Source organism: Protopterus annectens, chromosome 11.part0 (genome assembly GCF_019279795.1).
Source record: "Protopterus annectens isolate FY-2018-M chromosome 11.part0, PAN1.0, whole genome shotgun sequence".
Lineage (NCBI taxonomy): Eukaryota > Metazoa > Chordata > Ceratodontiformes > Protopteridae > Protopterus > Protopterus annectens.
Genome location: NC_056745.1, coordinates 816,349,531 through 816,358,791, shown reverse-complemented (window position 1 = coordinate 816,358,791; position 9,261 = coordinate 816,349,531).

The window sequence follows — 9,261 nt, the reverse complement described above, 5'->3', positions numbered from 1 at the left end:
GCATCTTTGGGATCCCGAAGGTGCACAAAGATCTAAACGACCCACCTCTTAGAGCTATTGTCTCCTCTGAAGGATCTATAACTGCACCCCTTGCTAAATACATTGATGTGAAAATTAAACACTTGGTAAATGAGAATAAGAACATTTTAAAAGACTCATGGGATTTTCTTAGAAAAATAGAACCCTCTATGTATATGGATACAACAGGATTTGCCACATTGGACGTTGTAGATCTATTTACTAGTATCCCACATGAAACTGGCTTAAAGTGGTTTGAAGAGATGTTGTTACCTTTAAAGAGTATTTCCCAAAATGAATTTACCACTATTTTAGTTCTTATGGAAGTTGTTTTAAAGTACAATTTTCTATTCTTTGAAGGTGAATATTTCAGGCAGACGAAAGGGGTGGCCATGGGGTCTCATTGTGCACCTACATATGCAAACATTATTATGGCATACTGGGAGAACAAATACATTTTGATTCCTAGGTTTCTTGACAAGTGGACCTTGTATTGTAGATTCCTTGACGATTTGTGTTTCTTCTGGAAAGGTACAAAGGATGATTTTGATATATTTGTTGAATACATCAATGAGACCACACACTTTCTCCAGTTCACAATGAATTTTGACACCAGTGTGTTATGTTACCTGGATGTTAACATTACCAAAGCAAATGATCTATTTGTTTCAAAGGTACATAGAAAGGAGACATTTTCAAATACTTACTTGCATTTCTCCAGTTCCCACCGTTTCACCAGAAAAAGTGTGTTGAAAGGGCAACTAGTCCGAATATGTAGAATGACCTCAGATGATGAAACTTTTAGGAGAGAATGTGAAAACTTGTATAAGATGTTTACACAAAGAGGATACCCACACACATTATTTGAGGACATTAAGAATGAAGTCCTGAGGGAGAAAAACTAGATTTGCACCTATACTTGGTAAGTCAGAAGTGTTAGCGGAACACACCGGATGGTGACCTAAACGATGGGTTTGTTTCAGGTCTCATCACCACCTACGACGGTCAATCTAGTATAGTGAAGAAAATATTTGAAAAGGAATGGGACAACTTTTCCCAAGTATCGGATCTAGGTCACATTTTTGAACATGAAATTAAATTTATTTATAAGAAAGGTAACAATATAAAAGGTATTATAGAGACTGGTTGTAAAGGAAACACTGATAAAAAGAAGAAAAAGTTAGGGTTTTAAATGTGGTGCCTGTAGGTATTGTTCATATTTAAAAGTAGGAAACAGCTGCCATTTAGTAGCAAGGAATAAAACTTTACTATGTGAATCCTTTGTTAATTGTAACACAAAAGGGATTATTTACATCCTTGTGTAAAACTGTAATGCTTTTATGTGGGTAAAAGCGAAGGAGAATTAAACAAAGGATTTACGAACATGTATATGATATCAGAACATCATGCCAATAATTCCCTGTACAAACACACATTAACCTGTAAAGGTTCTAGTTTTGAATTTTTGTGGTAGAAGTGGTACCCACTGACCGAGAGGGGAATGTGGGAAACATTACTGGAGTACAGGGAATTATTTTGGCAGATTACCCTGGAATCAAATAAATATCCAGGGATTAATGACATGGTGTCCTTAGCACCTGTTTTAAAATTAAGGGCAGCTAAACTATGATATGTTAATTTTAGAAGTATTTTTAAGAAAAGTTTTTAAATCACATTATACATGTATTTTTCTGCTTATTCCTTTTAAACATTGGAAGTTGCAATATCAATTCTGACCAGTAGAGTGTAGTATTGTTTACTTAACAGCTTGTAACTTAAAGGAAGGTTTTTTAATTTTTAATTTACAATTTTAATGAATGAGGTTTTAACTCTCAATTTTAACTTTGAATGAGATTCAGATAAGCATTTGCTAGAATTGACAGTGTATATGGCTTGTTAATCCAGTAAATAGGTTTTATAGTTACACTTTGGCACTGTAAATGGCACTTTATTACTTTTTTACAATTATCATTAAGTACTTAATTAATCTTTTTATTTCATTGGTTGTATGTGTTGATCCAATTATAGTCAAATGTATTTAAACAACTGACAAGTGGCTTTATGTGTTTGTATTATCTGAAGAAGGCTTGACGAAACGTTTGATGTGATTTTACACAGCGTATTGTATTGTGTCTACTGAGTTTGGCAGGAGCCCTAATAAACCTCTGCTTTTATTTTGAGCCTTATCGTTGTGGAACTGGTGCTTTTTGTTTGTTTACATCCCAACAGGGGCATTGTACTCAATTATGGGCCTGATGAGGGAAGAGTAAAGAGGCACAATGTCCTCCCCTGATCTAGATGTGAATCCCTTCATGATGAGGTGGGCTATATAAAATGTTTTTCTAACCACTTTGGCCATGTGGTTGTCAAATGAGAGATTGCTATCAACTTGGGTCCCCAGGTCCCTAATTACTTCTTCTGTACTTAATGGATTACCACCTATGTGGTACTTTGTGGGCACTTTGTTTTTGCCAAAGGGGATGACTATACACTTTTTAGCGTTCAGCTTGAGGCCATGGCTCTGGCACAAGTTGACTGTTTCTATGAGGCCCTTTTGGAGGATGCTTGTGTCGGCTGGAGAGTCGATTATGGTGGCCAGTTTGCAGTCATCTGCGAATTTGGTCAGCCACAGTCCTTCCGTGTTGGCCTGTACCTCCGATAAATATATACCGAACAAGAGAGGTCCCAGGACTGAGCCTTGTGGGACACCACTTGTAACTGGTTTGGAGTCTGGCATGTCTCCAGCAATTCTAACCATGTGGGTTCTGTCCTTGAGCCAGTGTGCAATCCATCTAGTGACATAGGGGTTTAGGGGTTTATATTTAAGCTGGTAAGCTTCTCTAGAATGCCCGAGTGGGGTATTGTATCGAAGGCTTTTGCGAGGTCCAGGTAGGCTGTGTGGACCACCTTCCCCTCGTCAATGGCCTTGGTGACTGTTTCAAAGAAATCAACCAGGTTTGAGAGGCAGGATCTGCCCTTAACAAAGCCAAACTGGGTATGATCCAGTGTCTGTAGGTCCCCAATATCTTTATTTATGAGGTCCATGATGATCCTTTCCATAGCTTTGCAGACCAAGCTAGTCAGGCTTATGGGGCGATAGTGTCCAGGATCTGTTGAGGCACCACCTTTCTGTAGAGGGACCACTGTTGCTGTACCCCGCTCTTTGGCCACATATCCTGTAGTAAGGCTGGGATTGAACAGTAGTTTTATGTTTGGGTGTAGCTCTTCTTGGAGTTCATGTAGGACACAGCCAGGGACACTGTCTGGTCCCATTGATGCAGTGTTTATTGCTTTGGAGAGGACGGCTCTTACCTGAGCATCTGAGATGTCAGGGGGGCAGCACTCTGCTGGGATAAATATTTGCCCTTTCGGTGTGGGGGGGGGGGAGAAGTTTGCGCTGAACCTGTCAGCTAGGATGTTGGCAATGTCTATGGGTTTGGTGTTTCTATTGCCATTTTGGACTACCTCTGAGCACATCTGGGAATTACCACCCAGGTTCCTAACATAACTAAAGAAAGCTTTGTGATTATCCTTAGTGTACTGTGCAATTTTCTCTCAAAGCTGGCCTTAGACAATCTTATGAGTGCCCGTAGTTTTTTGCTAATACTGATCAGTGATGCCTTCCCTTTTTGGGAATTTGCTGTATCATTTAGTAGCTTCCTCCTTCTATTGTATAGTTTGTTTATGACTGGGGTCCACCAGACAGGACGTCTGCCTTTGGAGGATGGGGTCTTGGTTTTATTCGGGATCGCATGATCCATGCATTCCTGAAGGTGTCCATAGAATGCGTTTATAGAGGAATCTGCGGTCTGGTCCATATTTTCCACAGGCCCAGGGGCTTTGAAGGTTCCCACCTCAGTTTTGAGGAGTGTGAATTTGCTTTAGGGAAGTTGTTCACTGTGGTTTTCTGGGCAGGGGGTGGGGTCGGGATGTGAATATCCAGTGAGATTAGTTTATGGTCTGATCTTACCAGTGAGGGATACACTTCTGGTCTGGAGCATAGAGTCCCCATGTTGGTGATGATCAGGTCCAGTATGTTTTCCCTTCTTGTGGGAGTGGTAACAAGTTGTTCCATAGCATTTGAGTTCATATATTCTAGGATTCTTTGGGCTAGGGTGTTGGAGCTAGAGTCATGCTCCCAGTCTATGTTTGGGTAGCTGAAGTCGCCCAATATAATGGTGTTTGGGGAGACCTTCATATTTTCCACTGTTCTCAGGAAGGCTGAGTGCGGTTCTTGGGTTTGGGAGGGTGGCCTGCAGCAGACTATAACCTGGAAGGCAGTTTTACCCATTGTTAGTTGCACATGGATAGTCTCTGATGCTTGGTGCTTTGCCACCAACCTGGAGGTGTGGGTATCTTTGATGAATATCAATACTCCCCCTCCTTTTGTGGTTCGGTCCAAGTTTTGGGGCTGAAAAGCATGGTATGAGGTATAACCTGGTAGTGCTGGGGTGCTCTCAGTAGCCCTGAACCAGGAATCTGTTACTGCACAGATATCGATATTCTCCATGCTAAGGAGAGTTTCGAGTGCATGCATCTTGAGGTTTAGACTTCTGGCATTGAGTAGAATTGCTCTTAGTTTCTTATCCCTTGTGATACCTATGAAGGTGGGTTTGTCATTTGAGCCTTGCCTAACAAAGGCAATATGGGGGTAGCAAGAGCCTTTGCCAATATCTGAAAGCCCAGGGGTGACAGGTGCAAGCCATCCCTAGCAAAGCAGGTGGTTCAACAGAAGATTAGTATGTGAGGGTGTAGTGCCTGTGATTAGTTAGCAGTGGCATATATGACTGCTCACGTGGACAAATGCCAGGTAAGTCATATGCAATGTGTCACAGGCAATGTACATTTGAACAGGACAAACAGTGACGTTCTGTCAAGTGAGACATGGACATACATATAGTAAGCTATGCAGATGTCACTAGGAGTCCACAGAAGCTCTGTAACTATGCATTGCAGGTGGGATCAGTATTCCAGGGTAATTGCAAGCAAACATGCATGCAAACAAAGCTACAGTAAGCAGGGCTGCATGTAGTCCATTGTACAACAAACAAGCTGTACCACTTCAAGTAGGTAACACTGCAAATATGCAGGCACTATGCACATGTACATGGAAATACACAGGTTAGGTGGCTAGGGTCCAGTCTCAGCACACACAAGTGTACAGACCATGTACCATCAGGATGTACAATAACTGGATGGAAACCCATGTGCTCATACCTGCAGTAATACACGTCAAATAACAGACACTGAGCCTTCACTCAGTGGTTCCATACTTAGTAGGATGTATGCTACCTGGCCTGCCACCACAGTATCCCTGACAGGTATGGGGACTCTCCCTCCTGTGACAGTTAGTTTTGTGTGTTGGGGCTGTCTAGCATGGTATGAGATGTGAGCTTGTATTGCTAGGGTGCTCCTGTGTGTCCTGTACCAGTCGTGTAGCACTGCACACATATCAACATCCTCAAACATCCGCATTGCAGAGTCCAGTGTGGGCAACATGCCACTTGCAGTTTACATGTCCATCATTGCATATTAATACTTTCATTACCTTATCCCCTGTGCTACCTATGTATGTAGCCTTCTGTTGACATCCTTACCACCAGTATGCCAACATGTGCAGATGATACACTATGGTACTTACCATGGGTGTAGACAACAGTACATGACAGTCATACCCTTACTGCATCAGGCATGCTGTGATATACCCACAATTATTTCAGCACACAGTACTGTTAACAACATGATACTATTACTACACGTCTATGTAGTCACCCTGTGCATTAGCAACATGTTAACCTGTACCTGCACTGATGTTACAGATTGCAGGAGGTGGCACAGTTTCATCATATGCACAGGGTGTGAACTTGGTATGCCTGAGTCAGCCACCGATACCACCAATTGACATGTATGTGTATGTGTGTTGGTGAGGGACAGCAGTACAAGGTGGGGCAATGTTGATGCAGTGTGTGCGTGTATGCGGTAGCCCTAGGTGTTGTCAATTCGCATGTGTGTATGGATGCACACAGTTCCACCTCATGGCTGCCATATACTGGTGTTTGTGGACAGCCACAAGCTGTACCTGCCAGGTCATACAGATCAGTGTCTCTGGCCATGGGCACACTCCCTGTGCCTTGCAGGGGTGCTACGGACCGTATCCGGTACCAACCCAGACTGGGTACTGTCATCAGAAGCAGGTGTTCATTGACTGGACACAGATCCCTGTTGGGCCTGGCCAGAGCCATGTGCACGTGGTCTCCTGGGGTGGTCTGATGACAGCACAGACCCAGCATTGCTGGGGCTGCTGCTGGCACTATGGGGGTGGCCACGGCCCTGTTGTCGTCTGCGACGACTGCCAGCTGCTGCTGTTGCTGGCATACGCCCACGTCGACACCTCAACCGTCCACCATTGCCTTGGCTCATGGACATGTAGTTGTGGATCCGGTCTAATATGTCCCCACAATGTCTGTCTATGACATCGGTGAAATTACGGATGGCAGCCGCAATGTCACGCATACTGTCAGTGATGGCTGTGCGACATGCTGTCAGCTCCCTCAGACCCTGTGTGGTGTACCGTTCCATATGTGACTGTGCCTGCATGACAGCCCAAAATATAGCTGAGGTTGTAAGACCTCTGTGGGCACATCTGACAGGGGCAGTACACCCACGGATGCTCCCATGAGAACCCCTAGACATCTGTCTGTGTGGTACCATTTCAGGGCCATGCCCATGGCTGCTGTGTGGGGAGGCATGTGCTACAGATACCACATTACCCTGGTCAATGCCCACTGTATGCTGTCCATCACCTAGGGACATTGGTTTCAAAGGGTGTATTGGCAGGATAACTGTGTGCATTGATGGGGTTGACAGCTGTGTACTGTCAATCGGCTGACCAATGATAGACCCTGGCATACCTTCCTGTGCCATTACACAGATGTCATCATTATCAGTACCCATGGCACCTGATTCAGGTTCCCTGCTACATGACACCAGAGCAGCATCAGAACCTGTGGGAGGGAAACAGGAAACACAGTTTACAATGTCTACACAATATTACCAGTGATGCACACATCCACACATGCACAGGTCCAGACATGCACACATGCACACATGCACACATGTGCACGTGTACACATGCACACATGCACAGGTGCACACATGCACACATGCACAGGTGCACACATGCACACATGCACATGTGCACACATGCACACGTGCACACATGCACACATGCACAGGTGCACACATGCACACATGCACACATGCACATGCACACATGCACACGTGCACACATGCACACATGGGCACGTGCACACATGCACACATGCACAGGTGCACACATGCCCACATGCGCACGTGAACACATGCACACATGCACACATGCACAGGTGCACACATGCACACATGCACACACGCACACATGCACACACGCACACATGCACAGGTGCACACATGCACACATGCACACATGCACACGTGCACACGTACACATGCACACAGTTGCACACAGTTGCACACAGTTGTACACTACTCAGTATGCGAGATATCAACACACAGACACAGTCACACCTGCATGCATACACAGAGCACTACTAAGTGAGCCTAATATTACTATTACTATCAAGACTATTAAAGGTATTGTTAATACACACTCACCAGCATGGATAGGCTGCATTGCTGTTACACCAGAGGGACCTGCAGAAGTGAGGAAACTAATGTCAGTGGGCACAACTGTGCCATTGTTACTGAGTATGATACAGGTCAGTAGTACAACAGTCGCCTTTCACAGGTCAGCTGCTGATATTGAGGATATCACACTTGCACATTAAATACTATGATGACAGCTACAAACCAAGGACACACCTCACACATGCATTAACTACCAGTGTGCACAACAGTCAACTATACATATGGCATATTACCTGCACGCTCATAGTCTTGCTGCTGCGTGGCTCCAGCCTCCATCATAATGCATGTCTGCTGCTGTTGTTGTTGTTGGCAGACTGGAGCCACTACACTCATGAGTAGTCCCTCCAGTCTGGTGAGTGGGGGATGTGTAGCCACCCCACCACCTGTGGCGACCTGTTGCCTGTGGATATCCGACGCACGCTGATGGACATTTCTGATTAAATCACTGCAGTGATGTCGTACCTGCTCATATGTCCTATTATGCATGCCTATGTCATTTACCCGACGGACCAGGTCTTGCCACAGTGAAGCCCTCTCCTGCTGATTCTGGCTGGTGCGGGAAAAGAGTATTGCATAATCCCGCACCAGGCTCTGGTGTATCTCCTCATCCTCAGCTGCGGAGTAAGCTGGATTTCACGGGTGAGCCATGTTCCTGAAAAAGGAAATAACCTGATATCAGCAATATATGTCAGCAGAATTTGGCACACATACTACACATACTACTCGACTGTTATGATACGACATATCTCACATATATAGCATCTGTCTGTCTATTGGTGGATAAACATGTAAATGGCCAGGTATCAGTGCTCAGCCAGCAACTGTGCAACAGTACCTGCACACTCCATACGACATACTACCAAACCCCAGCAGTCAGAACACTGATTCAGGTCCAGAGCACCTCCTCACTCTGGGGGTTTGTATCTAGGTACTGCATGGGCTACATCATCAACTACTGTGAGCTGACCACAAACTAATTGCCCTGGATATACATATCCCACCTCCACCACCAGCACAAACGACTATAGTGAATAACATTGCAAATGCAAACTTTACACTTTGTAACCATGACATGGTATCCTTTCAGCCCGCTGGGCCAGTGGAAGACACAACCCACAATGCTGACCCCTTCACAAATGATTTCTATGGACATCTCCGAGAATGCATGGATCATGCAATCCCATATATGACCAAGACACTCTCCACAAAGGGACAGCATCCTGTCTGGTGGACCCCAGCCATAGACAGATTGTATTACAAACGATGGAAGCTACTGCAAGACAGAGCATAATTCCATAAAGGGAAGGCATGTCTGAGCAGCACTAGTAAGGATCTATTTTCCCTCATACAAACATCCATGGGCAACTTTGAGAGGGAAATCAAGAGGGACACTACAGATAACCCACAAGGCCTTCTTCAGTTATGTTAGCAACCTGGTCAGAATCCCTCCATTATGCTCATAGTTAGTACACAACAACAAATAATTCACTGAAACCACAGATATTGACAACATTGTGGCAGACAGGTTCAGTGCAGGTTTCACCCCTCCATCTCCCC